Raw genomic sequence first — 17788 nt, 5'->3', positions numbered from 1 at the left:
AGTCTTCGGATTTTTAGGGGTCAGTGAGGTCCTTGATAGTCCCCTCGCTGTGCAGGTGTTAACAGGTCAGCGTGGAGCTCTTTCCTGTCCTAGGGTCCTGTACCCCGTCGGCGCGTAGTTCCGGTCCGACCCTAGCTTTGCACCATTGGTATGGGAGATTGTTTGGGTAAAAACTGGGATTACCTGGGTTTTTGATGTTACCAGCGCTGGTATTCCGGGGCCTAGGGGGGTAGGCCCTGCATCCTTGCGGGGATGCAGAACCTTGTAGCACCCTGATGGCTTCAGGGGCGCTACATACGTTTGGGAGGATAGCTTCTATACAATATACATACAATATACAGGGAAAATACAGCAACAGGATTGATGAGGACTTCTATGAGGACTTGTATAGGTATAGAAGCCAAAACATCAAGGTTTTTGCTCTGTTATCAGTTTCTTTGTTCCTGGAGTATGATACACAACAAGCTTGCTCCCTCCCTCCCCTCTTAATAGACTGAAGCAATCTGATGTGAAACATTTAGGCTATGTGCGCACAGTGCGTTTTTGCGCGTTTTTCGGGTGCGTTTTTGGCCTCAAAACTGCATGACTTTGCTTCCCCAGCAAAGTCTATGAGTTTTCATTTTTGCTGTCCGCACACAAAAGTTTTTTTAAGCTGCGTTTTTGAGCTTGGAAAAAAAAAATGGACATGTCAATTCTTTCCTGCGTTTTTCTGCGTTTTCTGCCCATGCAATGCATTGGAAAAACGCAGCAAAACGCAGAGATCAAAAACGCAGCCAAAAACGCACCAAATCGCGGTAAAAACGCATGCGTTTTTTCGACGCAGGTGCGTTTTTGTGCGCTTTTAGCGGCCAGAAACGCAGCGTCAAAAAAACGCAGCGTGCGCACATAGCCTTAGTGAGCTGTACCTAAGAAAAGCCTGAGATTGCAAATTCAAGGTAAAGCTATCTAATGACATATTTACAATTTTTATAACTTTATATTTGTCATCTGTACTATTAATTTATGCAAAGTTTTGTTTTATTTCTATAAAAATGTATTACAATAAATTTTTCACTTAAATATAAGCAATATATGTGGGAGTCGGAATCGGAGTCGGTGGAAGGGAAATTGAGGAGTCGGAGTCGCAGGTTTGGCTTACCGACTCCACAGCCCTGATTAATGGCCCATACTTCAGATAATCATCAATATCCGGTTGGGGGAGTGTGACCCCAGCCGCACTGCCCATCAGCTGCTCTCGGTGCTGATGGCGGCCATATGCGATCTGTTTTGGAGCAGATAGCGCAACTCCATCAATTTTATAATGTCTGCCGCTGGGTACTGCAGATCAACTCCCATGCATTCATATAACTGTGAATGTGCAGTACCCGGCCGCGGCCATTATACTGTTAATAGACTGATCACATCCTGTTGTTGCCATGCACAGCTCACCGGCGGGAGTGCCAGCTGTCGCACCCCACTAATCTGATATTGATGACCTACCCTGAGGACAGACCACCACAGTACTGACCTACCCCACTATGACTGATACAGATGCTTTAAGCTGTTCGAAAGACGAGGGCATGTGCCGAATGTGTTATACAGAGATTCCTCCAAATGTTGCTGTATAATCACTATCAATCTATAACAGTGATGTATAACCCCCATCATCTTAACCCTTGCGGTGCAGGGCACCATTGGTTTGCCATGGAAACAATAGGCTTACTAAAGACGCCCATCACCGCCATCCTTGTACTCCTGTGAAGCTTGTTCACAGGTTTGGGTTCTTAGGAGCTTGTCATATCTATCAATTATTACAATATATCACAGGTCTTCTCAAGGAAAAAAGAAAATTAAGTAAACCCCCCCCCCCCCAAAAAAAAATAAAATAAATTTAATTATTAAAATTTAAATAAATAAAAAATATATAAATAGCAAAAAGTGAGAAAATATAGTATTGGTATATAGAATTGGTATAAACCTTTCATAAATATACATAACTTATTGACTTTAAATTACGACTAACCTAAAATGCAATGTGTAACGAAAACGCCAATCTCACAATCACCAGGACACTACAGTTCAGTTATTACCATGTAAAGTACATGAAGTAAGGTGATTCCCTGCAGGGTATATAATAAAAAGTATCCGTTTTTTATTTCCGTATGTTTGAGTAATAAATTCCATTTGAGGACAAGAGTTTTTAAAATCATTACTACGGGGAGCGCGGCCACTACAGAATTGGTTTACTTCATTTTTAACATGTAAAGTACATGTCAGATTTGGTCAGGACTGGCAAAGCTGACTGTGGGGACAGGGTCACAACATGAATACTGTACGTGACCATAAAATGTATAATTTCTCTAAACCTTTTCATACGTTTTACAAATTCTCAACCATATGCTGCGGAGAAAATCCACTGTGGAAATTGACCGTCACCGTGGAATTAAAATCCATAGGCATATTACTTTACGCTACCGATTTCAATGCTGATTTCACAATTTTCGATCGTAAAGCTAAATGTGCAGCAAATCTTCAACGTTTCAGCAGCCGAATCATTTTAAGCAAGCCGGCATTTATGTTGATGGATTGTTGCTTGCTCCGTCCAATAAACGAAACCATTAAAGGGAATCTGCCACCAAATTTTTGCCACCTTATCTGAGAGCAGCATAACATAGGGGCAGTGATCCTGATTCCAGCGATGTGTCACTTACTGGGCTTCTTAGTGTGGTTTTGATAATCTGCTACTGGTTAATCAGTGATTTTGTCATTAAAGGACTACTTGGCGTGCTGCAGATAGTCCAGCATATTCATGAGCTCTGTATCAGGCCCCCTTCACACGTCTGTGTTTCTGGTATGTATGATGTCCGTTTTCACACGCACTGGAGACACTGACACATCTGTAGACCCATTAAAATCAATGTGTCTGCGCACATGTTCGAGTTTTCACAAAGACCATGTTCCCGCGTGGAGCGTACGCATGTCTGTGTGCTCCACACAGAGACATGTCCGTTTTTCTTCGGCAGCACGTGTGTCACAGACACAGCCCGCACACCGATTGATCCCTGTGACAGCAGTGTGACTTGTACCGGAGAAAACACGTCTTTGAAATTATTTTCTATACTTGCCTGTCTCCAGTGCTGCTGTCTTCGGTGCTGCTGTCGTTTGCTTCTGGGCCTGCTCATTATTCTCATGAATATTCACTGCACTGCAGACCTGGAAGCAGCAGAAGTGCCGGAGACAGCAGTGCCAGGGACAGGTGAGTATAGAAGTTCATGCTGTCTGTGTGCTATGCGGTTGTCACATGTATAGCACACTGACAGCACACACTGAACATACACTTACGGACGTGTGACAGAGGTCTATCTGCTAGATCTGAAACAGAGAAACGTTGATTTTATCAAAATGACCGCAAACAGCTCAGTAAGTGACACATCGCTGGAATCAGGGTCCCTTTCTCTACATTATGCTGCTCTCAAATGAGGGAGCAAAAACCTGGTGACACATTCCCTTTAAGCCTTTCAGTCACTTCAGATTCAGTCACTTAAAGGGGTTTTCTAGTTCCGAAAACCCCCATTTCATTGGCTGCAGTTTTTTTTTCAAAAATAATTTGAGCTTTATTCACCCTCCCTTGGTCTAGCGCTGAGTCTCCATCGCTACTGCCGGTGTCACCTCTGCAGCCAATCAGTGGCTCTACCGCTAGTAGATGGCAGCAAAAGCTGCGCTCACTGATTGGCTGCAGACGTGATGTCAGCCCTAACAGACAGGATAAAGCAGCTGAAATGCTGGACCCGGGTAGGGTGAGTAAAGCACAGTTTGTTTTGGTAAAACAAACTGCAGCAGGGAAAAAGGAAGTTTTCCTTTTAAATAAGATAAATAGATAAATAAATAGATAAATAAGTTTTCCCTTTAAATAAGAGACTTCACGGGAAGCGGCACAACGTGACCTTTTGATATATAGCATGGCTTCCTATAGGATTGCTAGTGGCCATACTGGTTATTGCTTTACTTCCCCCACAAAACAAAATATCTATAATATGTACGGTATTCTGTTTTTGTAGAGATTAGTAGAAAAATCTGTTTTCTATACATTGGACCTCGCCTGATGAATATCTATAAATCCACATCACCGCTGATTTAGTCGGCTCCTTTACCAATTCCCTATGTTCTAGTTCCAAAATATACAGTATATGCAAAGTCAGCGACATTCATTCCTTCAAGCCCTGAATGAACCATTATAAGACGATTTCACCTATACTTATCACAGAAGAGGCTTTATTCTGGAATCCTTCAGTCTTGGATCCAGCTGGACTGGAGAGAGCACGGATCCAGCTGGACTGGAGAGAGCACGGATCCAGCTGGACTGGAGAGAGCACGGATCCAGCTGGACTGGAGAGAGCACGGATCCAGCTGGACTGGAGAGAGCACGGATCCAGCTGGACTGGAGAGAGCACGGATCCAGTTACATCATTTTCTAAATGACGCAATGAATCTTCATTAGCTGTAAAGCGACGGCGGGGTTAATGAAGAAAGCCTTTTGATCACCGGTGCTGTTGTGTTGGCAGTGTTCAGCCATGTGTACTCTATGAGCACATTACATTGGGAACTGCTGACTCGGTGCCAGTCCTCCCCGGGTTTATCTGGCTTATTTGGGGCACTTTGGCTGCTCTTTGCAGCTTCTTCCAGATGGTGGATTTTTCTTCCCTCCAGTCCACCGAGCATTAGTGACCAAGAATGAAAGGTTGCAGACAAGTACGGATCTGGCTGCTGTTCACAAAGGGATTAATGTTCCACTTTGAAGTAGTAAAAAGAGTCATAATCTGTTGGAAATGAATAATTTGTGTGGCTTTTGCAAGGAAAGATAATAATGGCCTAATGTACTGTGCATAGGCGATAAAAGGATTATAGCACAGGCAGAATATCCAGGGAAAAAGAAGACTGTAGCATAAAAGGGTTGTTCTTATTATATATAGGACTTGGGAACTTATAGGGATAACTTTCCATCTACTGGGACCCCCACTGATCCCGTGCACTGTAGATGGATCATATGCGTTTGTGCTCCATTAATTCCTAATGGGACCCCCAGAGATTGTGTAGCACTCAGCTGGTTCTCAGACCTCCCATAATGGATGGAGCATCGGTGTGCAGGATCCGCCTCCACTCTCAAGCCCCTGCTCTTGGAATGATGGGACCCCCAGTGATTGGGGAGTTGTGTCCTATCCCACGGATAGGGGATACATACACATGAGATAGGAGATGGCAGTAGTTACTGATGGGATTCTATGATGATTGGAGGAGCTATAGACAGGGTAGAGCTAGTGGCAGAGGAAGGAGCTATAGACAAGGTAGTGGCAGAGGAAGGCGCTATAGACGGGGTAGTGGCAGAGGAAGGCGCTATAGACAAGGTAGAGGCAAAGGAAGGTGCTATAGACTGGGTAGAGGCAGAGGAAGACGCTATAGACTGGGTAGAGGCAGAGGAAGACGCTATAGACTGGGTAGAGGCAGAGGAAGGCGCTATAGACTGGGTAGAGGCAGAGGAAGGCGCTATAGACTGGGTAGAGGCAGAGAAAGGCGCTATAGACTGGGTAGAGGCAGAGGGAGGAGCTATAGATTGGGTAGGGGCAGAGGGAAGAGCTATAGACGGGGTAAGGGCAGAGGGAGGAGCTATAGACGGGGTAGGGGCAGATTGAGGAGCTATAGATGGGGTAGGGGCAGAGGGAGGAGCTATAGACGGGGTAGGGGCAGAGGGAGGAGCTATAGACGGGGTAGTGGCAGAGGAAGGCGCTATAGACGGGGTAGAGGCAGAGGAAGGTGCTATAGACTGGGTAGAGGCAGAGGAAGGCGCTATAGACTGGGTAGAGGCAGAGGAAGGCGCTATAGACGAGGTATAGGCAGAGGAAGGTGCTATAGACGGGGTAGAGGCAGAGGAAGGCGCTATAGACGGGGTTGAGGCAGAGGAAGGCGCTATAGACGAGGTAGAGGCAGAGGAAAGCGCTATAGACTGGGTAGAGGCAGAGCAAGGCGCTATAGACGGGGTAGAGGCAGAGGAAAGCGCTATAGACGGGGTAGAGGCAGAGGAAGGCGCTATAGACGGGGTAGAGGCAGAGCAAGGCGCTATAGACGGGGTAGAGGCAGAGCAAGGCGCTATAGACGGGGTAGAGGCAGAGCAAGGCGCTATAGACGGGGTAGAGGCAGAGCAAGGCGCTATAGACGGGGTAGAGGCAGAGCAAGGCGCTATAGACGGGGTAGAGGCAGAGCAAGGCGCTATAGACGGGGTAGTGGCAGAGGAAGGCGCTATAGATGGGGTAGTGGCAGAGGGAGGCGCTATAGACGGGGTAGTGGCAGAGGGAGGCGCTATAGACTGGGTAGTGGCAGAGGGAGGCGCTATAGACTGGGTAGGGGCAGAGGGAGGCGCTATAGACGGGGTAGGGGCAGAGGACGGCGCTATAGACGGGGTAGTGGCAGAGGACGGCGCTATAGACGGGGTAGTGGCAGAGGACGGCGCTATAGACGGGGTAGTGGCAGAGGGAGGCGCTATAGACTGAGTAGGGGCAGAGGGAGGCGCTATAGACTGGGTAGGGGCAGAGGGAGGCGCTATAGACGGGGTAGGGGCAGAGGGAGGCGCTATAGACGGGGTAGGGGCAGAGGAAGACGCTATAGACGGGGTAGAGGCAGAGGAAGGCGCTATAGACGGGGTAGGGGCAGAGGGAGGAGCTATAGACGGGGTAGGGGCAGAGGGAGGAGCTATAGATGGGGTAGGGGCAGAGGGAGGAGCTATAGACGGGGTAGGGGCAGAGGGAGGAGCTATAGACGGGGTAGGGGCAGAGGGAGGTGCTATAGATGGGGCAGAGGGAGGGGCTATAGACGGGGTAGGGGCAGAGGGAGGAGCTATAGACGGGGTAGGGGCAGAGGGAGGAGCTATAGACAGGGTAGGGGCAGAGGGAGGAGCTATAGACGAGGTAGAGGCAGAGGAAGGTGCTATAGACGGGGTAGAGGCAGAGGAAGGTGCTATAGACGGGGTAGAGGCAGAGGGAGGCGCTATAGACGGGGTAGGGGCAGAGGGAGGAGCTATAGACGGGGTAGGGGCAGAGGGAGGAGCTATAGATGGGGTAGGGGCAGAGGGAGGAGCTATAGACGGGGTAGGGGCAGAGGGAGGAGCTATAGACAGGGTAGGGGCAGAGGGAGGAGCTATAGACGGGGTAGGGGCAGAGGAAGGCGCTATAGACGGGGTAGGGGCAGAGGGAGGAGCTATAGACGGGGTAGTGGCAGAGGGAGGAGCTATAGACGGGGTAGGGGCAGAGGGAGGCGCTATAGACGGGGCAGAGGGAGGCGCTATAGACGGGGCAGAGGGAGGAGCTATAGACTGGGCAGAGGGAGGCGCTATCTTCACCAATCCTACAATGTGATCCGTGGTCCTCTGCGATGTCTCAGGGGAACCCGCAGCATTATCTTATGAGGGATATTTGCTTTATAACCTCTAGATGAGAGGGACTTTAGCGTGTGCCATGTAAGGATGATACATGCTGACACCTTCCTCTAGAACTACTGCACACCTGGAGATTTGGATTCTTTTTGTACCTAAATTCTTGTATTTTGGGCTACAAATGATCACTATTTTTGTATTCTGTAACCCTTGTTGCACTTTCTACTGCTGGCTACAAAGTGAGTTAACTGAGAATTCGTTAATGAGCTCATTCTTACGTTTCAATAGGAGAGTTTCTAAGTATCTGTTCTTTCAGATTATCATCTGATTTATGACCACAGAACACATGAAAGTTAAATGTGCAGGGACACAAAGAGCCTATAAAAGCCATAATGTGCCACATTTGTAATGAATCTGAATTGCAAAAAGGATTTTTAGCTTCAAATACATAAAGCAAAAATATAATAAATTGTCCCGAAAGCTGGACATCCCCTTTTTAAGATGCATTCCCTACCAGTACAACCTGCAGCTCGTGCAGCGACAGGTGGGGACAGGTATATAGCTGGTGTCTGTGTAGTTAGAGCGATTTTCTCTCTGATGTCATGCATTCAAAAAAGAAATAACCCATCCTTGTTTCTGAAGGTTTCATGTGTCTGTGAATTCATTTTTGGAGAATCAGAAGCCTGAAGTGGTGGAGCTGCACATCACCATGACCCCGGCCATGCTGGCCATCCAAGCATCCGTCCTGGACATAATGAACGCGTGTCTGAAGGAGCTGAAACGCTACAATCCTGCACTGGAGGTGGAAGATCTGTCCCTGGAGAATGCCATCGGCAGGGCCTTTGATAAGGTATATGATAATTCCTGCGCTAATATAATGACCAGAATATATTTATAGCCCGTGACTTCATTGGGAGTCCATGAGGGAATTGGGTCTATATGGTCAGATGATATATGATAAGGCCAGGAACATGCTTTATTGCTAACCGGGTCATCAGTAGATAGACCATTTTAGGGGAAATGATTTTTCATCTAATAAAAGAGATTTAAAAGTATATGGTCAGTAGATTCCATTTGTAGGTAAGCGTCTGATACACACATAGGTAACTTATGGCACGTGGTACCTTAAGCAGCTTGGGCAATGCCTAGATGCTGTACAAGTCTCAGTATAGGTCTTAAAAGGAATCTGTCAGGAGGTTTTTGCTATGTTATCTGAGGACCACATACTTTAGAGGCCTAGACACTGATTTGAGGGATGTGTTGCTTAGGCGCCGCTCACATCAGTGGTATTTTGCCAGAAAGCACGATCCGGCACGAATGTGTTTCAGTTCTATTCATTTACAATGAAAGCGCGGCAAGATGCAGTCACATGTGGTTGTTTGCGTCATACACAACCGCTTGTGACCACATCTTGCCGCGTTTCCATTGTAAATGAATGGAACTGAAACGCATTTGTGCCGGATCCGGCTTTCCGGCAACATACCGCTGATGTGAGCGGCGCCTTATTTGGCTGTGTGCTGTTGTTTCCACACGATAAAGCAATTTATCACCAGGCTATAATTACTGCCCTTAATAAAGTACTTATGAGCCTTTGTCTGACCACACTCCCTCCTCTGGTAAGCAGCTCACTGTCAATAGACAATGTACACAGAGAGCTGTGGTGTAGGTAGGGTTAGCTTTCTGAGCTCTGCTGCATCTGAGAACTCTGATTGTATCACTACTCTTACAGTCAGTAAACTAAGTGATACATCGCTGGAACCGGGGTCTCTTTTCCTACATTATGCTTCTTTCAGATGAGGCAGCAAAAACCTGGTGACAGATTCCCTATAAGTAGTCAGGTCATTGTGTACATTTTCAGATTTGCTCCGAAAAATGCAACGAGTTGCTGTTGTTGACACTTGTTAGATCAGTTATTACTAAATTTGGTGCGTATCAATTCATACAACCAAGTGCATCTGCCATGTCAGTAATCTGAGGCTGATGGAACCGAGCTGTGAGAACCGCCTCTTCTTTGATTAGCTGGCATGGAATGACGTCATCATTGTGGCGTCATCATTGTGGTGTGACGTCATCATTGTGGCGTTGCGTCATCATTGTGGCATGACGTCATAATTGTGGCGTCATTATTATGGCGGGACGTCATCATTGTGGTGGGACGTCATCATTGTGGGGTGACGCACATCTAAAGTCGCACCAGGCTGGTTAATCAGAAGAAGAGTCCTTGCGGGTAAGAGGAGGTTCTCGGGGCTCCCATCCAGTGGCCACAGAACACTGATGTGGTCAATGGACCGGGTCCTGTCAAATATTTCACACCACCACTAGTTATTGCACTTGAAAGCCATCTGACCGAAATCCCTTTTGACATTCGTGAGGTTTATTTGGAGTGACAATACGTGTGAATAGTGATTGATAATTTTTGCTCGAGCAGTCAGCTGTGTAATGACAATGGCCATCGTGTCCTTAGATGTGATAACCCTTCAGATACGTCATCTCTCGTGGGGAGAAAAGAAGCCCCTATACACAATGGATAAGTGTTTTCAGCCTACATTGCTATAATGTGTATGAGCTGACAACCCTAGCTCCAGTCTCGCGCTTCCTAATGAGTTTTTCACATTTTACTCCGGCGCACTCTTCTTCATGACCGGTGTACAAAACACCAGTCTCGATGAATCGGGGCCAAAAGTTGTGTAATAGAAGGACTAAACGGTATAAATCATTAATGTGTGTGGTTTTGTTCTCTCCTAGACTATACGTCATTACTTGGATCCCCTGTGGCATCAGCTTGGAGCCAAAACTAAATCTTTGGTTCAGGATTTAAAGATCCTCCGCACGTTGCTCCAGTACCTGTCCCAGTACGACTGCGTGACTTTTCTCAACCTGTTAGAGTCAATGCGAGCCAGTGAGAAAGCTTTTGGACAAAATTCAGGTGAATTCTTATATTAAACAGTTACAGTCATATGAAACAGTTTGGGCACCCCTATTAATGTTAACCTTTTTTCTTTATAACAAATTGGGTTTTTGCAACAGCTATTTCAGTTTCATATATCTAATAACTGATGGACTGAGTAATATTTCTGGAGTGAAATGAGGTTTATTGTACTAACAGAAAATGTGCAATCCGCATTTAAACAAAATTTGACCGGTGCAAAAGTATGGGCACCCTTATCAATTTCTTGATTTGAACACTCCTAACTACTTTTTACTGACTTACTAAAGCACTAAATTGGTTTTGTAACCTCATTGAGCTTTGAACTTCATAGGCAGGTGTATCCAATCATGAGAAAAGGTATTTAAGGTGGCCACTTGCAAGTTGTTCTACTATTTGAATCTCCTATGAAGAGTGGCATCATGGGCTCCTCAAAACAACTCTCAAATGATCTGAAAACAAAGATTATTCAACATAGTTGTTCAGGGGAAGGATACAAAAAGTTGTCTCAGAGATTTAAACTGTCAGTTTTCACTGTGAGGAACATAGTAAGGAAATGGAAGAACACAGGTACAGTTCTTGTTAAGCCCAGAAGTGGCAGCCAAGAAAAATATCAGAAAGGCAGAGAAGAAGAATGGTGAGAACAGTCAAGGACAATCCACAGACCACCTCCAAAGACCTGCAGCATCATCTTGCTACAAATGGTGTCAATGTTTCACAAGGAGAAGCTGTATGGGAGAATGATGCAAAAGAAGCCGTTTCTGCAAGCACGCCACAAACTGAGTTGCCTGAGGCATACAAAAGCACATTTGGACAAGCCAGTTACATTTTGGAAGAAGGTCCTGTGGACTGATGAAACAAAGATTGAGTTGTTTGGTCATACAAAAAGGCGTTATGCATGGAGGCAAAAAAACACGGCATTCCAAGAAAAGCACTTGCTACCCACAGTAAAATTTGGTGGAGGTTCCATCATGCTTTGGGGCTGTGTGGCCAATGCCGGCACCGGGAATCTTGTTAAAGTTGAGGGTCGCATGGATTCAACTCCGTATCAGCAGATTCTTGACAATAATGTGCAAGAATCAGTGACGAAGTTGAAGTTACGCAGGGGATGGATATTTCAGCAAGACAATTATCCAAAACACCGCTCCAAATCTACTCAGGTATTCATGCAGAGGAACAATTACAATGTTCTGGAATGGCCATCCCAGTCCCCAGACCTGAATATCATTGAAAATCTGTGGGATGATTTGAAGCGTCCTGTGCATGCTCGGCGACCATCAAACTTAACTGAACTGGAATTGTTTTGTAAACAGGAATGGTCAAATATACCTTCATCCAGGACCAGGAACTTATTAAAAGCTACAGGAAGCGACTAGAGGCTGTGATTTTTGCAAAAGGAGGATCTACAAAATATTAATGTCACTTTTATGTTGAGGTGCCCATACTTTTGGACAGGTCAAATTTTGTTTAAATGCGGATTACACATTTTCTGTCAGTACAATAAACCTCATTTCAATCCAGAAATATTACTCAGTCCATCAGTTATTAGATATATGAAACTGAAATAGCTGTTGCAAAAACCCAAATTGTTATAAAGAAAAAAGGTTAACAATAATAGGGGTGCCCAGACTTTTTCATATGACTGTAGTTTGTATTATTGTTTCAGGAAATCAAATGTGTAGTATTATTTTTGCATCAATTTATCATGATTTCCAAGATCTCTGCTCACTGTCCTTGTACAGGATTATTTGCTTTTTGCTTCTGGGGGGTATCAGTGCCGTCACAGTTATTTGATGGTCATATAGGCAAATAATACTGAATTGCATGTGATAGCTGCAACACATCAGGAACTTTAAAGAGGTGGTCCACTACACAGCATAGTGGCCACATCGATATAAAGTTTTTCTGAAATACCTTGTGTAGTCTATTGTGCCTCTGAGTGGCGCTATTGTGGACCACTCATCCCCATCACATGACCCCCGAGCTCCATGACCTGAGATCCAGTGATGTCACATCAACTTCCAGTTGACCCGACATCACCGAAGCGGCCCCAGTCTCCCTGAGTGGCTGGGCTCTGGGCGGCGTTTCACCGCTTGTTACAGCGCAGCATCTCTCTGCTCCCTCCTTCGCTGCAGAGCACCACCGGCAGGAGTGATGCTGGGCTGTGATGAGCGGTGAAATTCCGTCCACAGCCCAGTCATTCAAAAAGACTGGAGCCGGCCGCGGTGATGTCAGGTCCATTGAAATTTGATGGGACATCACCGGATTTCAGAGGTCACGGAGCCCGAGGGTCACGTGATGGGGATGAGTGGACCGCAATAGCGCCGCTCAGAGGCAGAATGTAGTACACAAGGTATTTGAGAAAAGCCTTCTTTCTGAGCTTTACATCGATGTGGCCACTAATGCTGAGTAGTGGACCACCTCTTTAATGTAGCTGCAGACACAAATTAAGAAAATATGTCATCATAATCTGCTACAGTTGGGCAATGTAGGGACGCCGCGTCCAACAGACAAGTTATTTATTTTCGGGAAGAATAACAGAGGAGCAGCATGACCCCATGGTAGATGAAAAGAGGAATTATTTCATTACCAGAATAGACCTGTCATTAAAGACGGCCGCTCCTCTTTAACCCCTTCAGCCCCCGGGCACTTTCCGTTTTTGCGTTTTTTTTGTTTTATGCTCCCCTTCTTCCGAGAGCCGTAACTTTTTTATTTTTCCGTCAATCTTGCCATATGAGGGCTTGTTTTTGCGGGACGAGTTGTACTTTTTTTTTTTTTTAAATCAGATATTTTTTTATTAAATCATTAGGGATCAATACAGAGAGTATTTCACTTTTCATAAAACTGATAGCAATAAACAGATAAACACATGTGATTTAGAAATCAGGTTCTTTCTCTGCATATATGTAAATATAATAGAGTTCTCAAATCATAATTATATTATATAGCTTGAGCCTACAAACCTCGTGGCTCTACAAATAAACAAAACTTAAATTATGCAATAATGCCTCAGACTAACAGGAACACCTCCTCCATCAGCCGTGTCGCTCCACATCATATTGCTATACTCTCCCGCCCCTCCCTCTCCGTGCAGTCACCCATGAAACCGTTCCAGTCCTCTCTCACCTCTTCATTCAAAGTCCACTTCGTCACAGAAAAAACTAGTTTTAATTCCCTTCCTCACACATGCCATCACTGCAGGCACAACAGTAACCGGTCCAGCATTGCATCCCGAACCAGTGCACTAGAGGGTAGGTCTGGCAACTCCATCCATGGCCGCCAAATGCTGTCAAACTTTTTCAATGTTTTTCTTTTTAAATAAACTCCCCTTTCCAATCTTATGACGTTATTTATTTTGTTTTTGAGCTCTGGTAATGTTGGTGGTAGAGGGTCTAACCAGTGATATGCAAGTAGCTTTCTTGCTTGGTACAAGATACGTGCTATTCCCAGGGCTGTTGGAGAATCCGGATCCACTTCTCCTTCCCACAGACTCAACAGGCACAGGCGGGGCGACGGTTGTATTGTGATATGATATATTTGATCTATAAGTCCCAGGGTTTGGTTCCAGAAATCACCAATGTGTCCACACTCCCACATAACATGCATCAAATTGGCATCATCCTGTCCACACCTAACACACTGTGTGTTTGGTCTGAGTCCCATCTTAAATAGTAGACTGGGAGTTTTATATACCCTGTGGATGAGATATATTTGAGACAGCTTTTGGCACTCCGATACCGCCAGTTTAGGAACTTGTTCCAATATATCAGACCACTGGCCTTCCGTCAGGGGACTGACGTCTCGTTCCCATTTGCTTTTAACAATCAATGGATGTGTTTCCAGATGGGCAGGTAGTAATTTTTTATATAATTCCGAAATAAGACCCTTAGAGGACTCAGATGTAAGCAGCCTATGTAATGTTTGATTATGTGTCACTGTTACCGGGTTTGTCCTCCCCTGTCTTTCCAGTGCGCGTGTCAGCTGCAAATACTGATAAAAGAAGACATGCGGAAGGTGAAACTCTGTTCTCAGTTGTTCAAAGCTTTTAAAAGTATTATTTTGTAGTACTTGTGACACTAAATGGATCCCTTTATCCTCCCATCCTCTGAACCCTACTAATTTTTTAATTTCTGGCAAGTCGGGGTTCTGCCACAGTGGCCAGAGCTCTGTAGGTCCGCTTATCCCCAAAAGAGACTTAACCCTGTCCCACACCCGGAATATCATAGCCAGTGTGGGATATCGTGCCCCATTTATCTGTCTTTGTCCCACATCCAACCGGCAACCTGGGTACTTCCATACTGATCCCTCTCTCACTATATCACCACTGGTATCATACCCTCCTTCTTTGCCCCAACCCCTCAGATGTTGCATCTGGGAGGCTATATAGTATATATATGGGTTTGGTACCGCCAGTCCTCCCTCCTCCTTTCCCCGCTGTAGCACTTCCAGTCGAATCCTAGCTTGCTTTTTCTTCCAAATAAGTTCCCGGAATATTGTATTAATTTTTACAAAAAATTCCCTACATATCCACACTGGAGAATTATGTATAAGGTATAGTAATTGTGGCATCATTACCATTTTAATTAAATTGGATCTGCCGATATTTGATAGCGGCAAACGGCACCAGGTATGCACTTTTGCTCTGAATCGCTGTAACAGGGGTTCCAGATTTAGGGCTTAGAAATCCTTCGGGATTGGGCTGACAATTACTCCCAGATATTTAAACTCCCGGACCACAGGAACTGGAATCTGTAAGTCCGAAAAGTCCCCCGGAAGGGGGTCCAACGGCATTAAAGCCGACTTGGACCAGTTGATTCGTAGACCAGACCTCTGTCCAAATTCCCGAATGATATTCATTGCCGGCAAAATCGAGGAACGTACCCTGTCTAAATATAAGAGTAGATCGTCTGCGTATAATGATATCTTTTGTTCCACTGCTCCACACCGAAATCCCTCTACCTCCCTGGATTTCCGTATTGCCACTGCCAACGGCTCCACTGCAGTCGCGAATAGCAAGGGTGAAAGCGGGCACCCCTGTCTAGTACCTCTTCCAAGAGGAAAAGACTCGGAGACCCTGCCATTAACCCTAACCTTCGCCACCGGTGAGTCATATAGCAGTTTTACCCAATTTATGAATCTATGTCCAAAGCCCATTTTTCGAAGTACAGCCCACATATATTCCCATTCAAGGCTATCGAACGCCTTAGCGGCGTCTAAAGACAAAATTGCCTTTTCCACCGGTACCTCAGAACTATGTTGAATTCCCAAATATACTTTCCTGAGATTCATAGATGTGGCTCTGCATGGAATGAATCCTGTCTGATCACTCTGCACTATAGATGAGATGACTCGGGACATCCTATTGGCGAGCACCTTGGCCAGCAATTTAATGTCTGTCTGTAGGAGAGAAATTGGACGATACGAATCCGGGATCTCTGGATCTTTTCCGGGTTTTAATATTAAGACTATTAAGGCTTCCCTCATAGAGGGCGAGAGGACCCTCTGCCTTTCAGATTCTTCAAACACCTTAAGTAGTTTGGGTAGCAGTAAGGGTGCATATGTTTTATAAAACTCTCCAGGCAGGCCATCCGTTCCCGGAGCTTTTTCATTTTGTGTCTGGCCAAGCGCTTCCTCCAGCTCTTCCAATGAGATGTCCCGGTCCAGCAATTCCCTGTTTACATCACTCAGTGTAGGAAGAGAGAGAGCATCCAAATACTGCTCAATCTCAGTCTCCGTGAGGTCACAGTCTGATGTGTATAGCCGCATATAATACCTCTTTATTTCTCTTATTATATCCTCGCTTTCTGTTACAAAGTCACCTGATTCCGTCTTTAACCTATTTATATAAGAAGAGCCTTCCTGTGCTCTAATGACTGTGGCCAGTAGGTGCCCCACGCCCTCCCCCCGCCATAAAATAATTTTGTTTAAGGAAATAGCGTTTATTTTCTGCCACCGACATGAGATTTTCTTTGAGTGACATCTGTGCCTTCTCTAGAGTGTTTTTAGTTTCTACTGTCGGGTTGAGCACCACCGCAGCCTCCGCATCAGATACCTTCTGAATCAGACTCTGGGTGTAACATTTGGTTTGATTTTTGCGTATGCATATTTCTCTAATATATATGCCCCTTACCACAGCTTTCATAGAGTCCCAAACTATGTGTGGCGGTGCAGAGCACTCATTAAGATGAAAGTATTCCAGAATGTTATCATATAAAGATCTCCCAATAAGCTGGATCCAGAAGGGATTAAGTTTCCAGATAGGCCTGGGCAGAGCGAGGGGGTTTCCCCATGCAAGCGTAACATGTAATGGTGAGTGATCAGATACACTTCTAGGTAGGTAGGCCACCTTTTGTGTATATGAGGCCATAAGTGCGTTTCCAATAGCCAGGTCTATCCGTGACATGGTGTGGTGGGAGCTAGAGTAACAGGAGAATTGTTTGGTTGTGGGGTGTTGGGCACGCCAAAGATCTACAAAACCCAGCTCTGTTTGCATTCTAGCGAATGAAGTCGGGGCGGCGTTCTCCGATATGTTTCCCGAGAGTAATTTATCTAGATAGGGATGTAAGTAAATATTAAAATCCCCTATCAAAAGCGTCGGCACAGATGGAAGGGAATCTAAAATAGACAATATCCTTTTTACCGGTTCGACTGAATATGGTGGAGGGATATATATCGCAACCAGAATAAATTGTATACCATACAGCGTGCAAAGCAAACATACAAATCTGCCCCCCGGGTCAATCACTGATTTGGTACATGAGAACGGGATGGATTTGTGCACCACCACACTCACACCCCGTGCATGGGTCGAGTATGTGGAATGATATTCATGCGCGATCCATCCCTTCCTCAGACAATGAACATTATCCCTGACCATGTGGGTCTCGGAGAGACATAAAATAGCCGGTAAAAGTTTCTGTAGGTGAGTAAATATAGCACATCTTTTGTTCGCATCTCCGAGCCCTCTAACATTCCACGCTACAATATTTAAAGATGTCGCCATAAGCGTAGACTAAGATATGATCCGGACGGATACTTCATACCTGGAGGAGAGAGGCGTTCTCCACCGATTCTCAAAAACATTAGGTTGAGCGACACGACTGAGGCACACCACACTTCCCAAACAGATTGCATCATACAACAATAAACAAGAAAAACAAGGAGAGATAGGGCTCCGCAAACCAGTGCGCAGTGCCCCTGCCCTCAAAATCAAGTGTATCTTACACATTTCTCCCAAATAGAGAGAATCAGGGCTAAAAATACGCCCCAAGTCCATGCAGGGAGGGGGGTCCACAACTCGCTAGTGCAGCGTGTGTCCACAATGAACCGGCCGTCTCCCAACCTGGATCCTAGATGAATTTAACTGTAATGAGCTCACCATTATAGTGTCCCAAACAAAAACAACGCCTGGCGGCAGAAAGGGAAATCTCAGGTATTCTTCCTCCTCAGGGATCTCTCATTGA

General features: G+C 45.5%; 1 protein-coding gene and 1 pseudogene across 1 annotated transcript in view; both read left to right on the top strand.

The window, feature by feature from the left end:
• Window positions 1–17788, top strand: part of LOC142246671 (DNA repair endonuclease XPF-like) — a 152757-nt gene that overhangs the window by 82998 nt on the left and 51971 nt on the right. The window lies entirely within an intron of this gene.
• The window catches only part of LOC142245754 (DNA repair endonuclease XPF-like), a 38437-nt pseudogene that overhangs the window by 13750 nt on the left and 6899 nt on the right, over window positions 1–17788 (top strand).

This window comes from Anomaloglossus baeobatrachus, chromosome 7 (genome assembly GCF_048569485.1).
Source record: "Anomaloglossus baeobatrachus isolate aAnoBae1 chromosome 7, aAnoBae1.hap1, whole genome shotgun sequence".
Classification (NCBI taxonomy): Eukaryota; Metazoa; Chordata; class Amphibia; order Anura; family Aromobatidae; genus Anomaloglossus; species Anomaloglossus baeobatrachus.
This window is presented reverse-complemented; position numbering and strand designations above follow the sequence as displayed.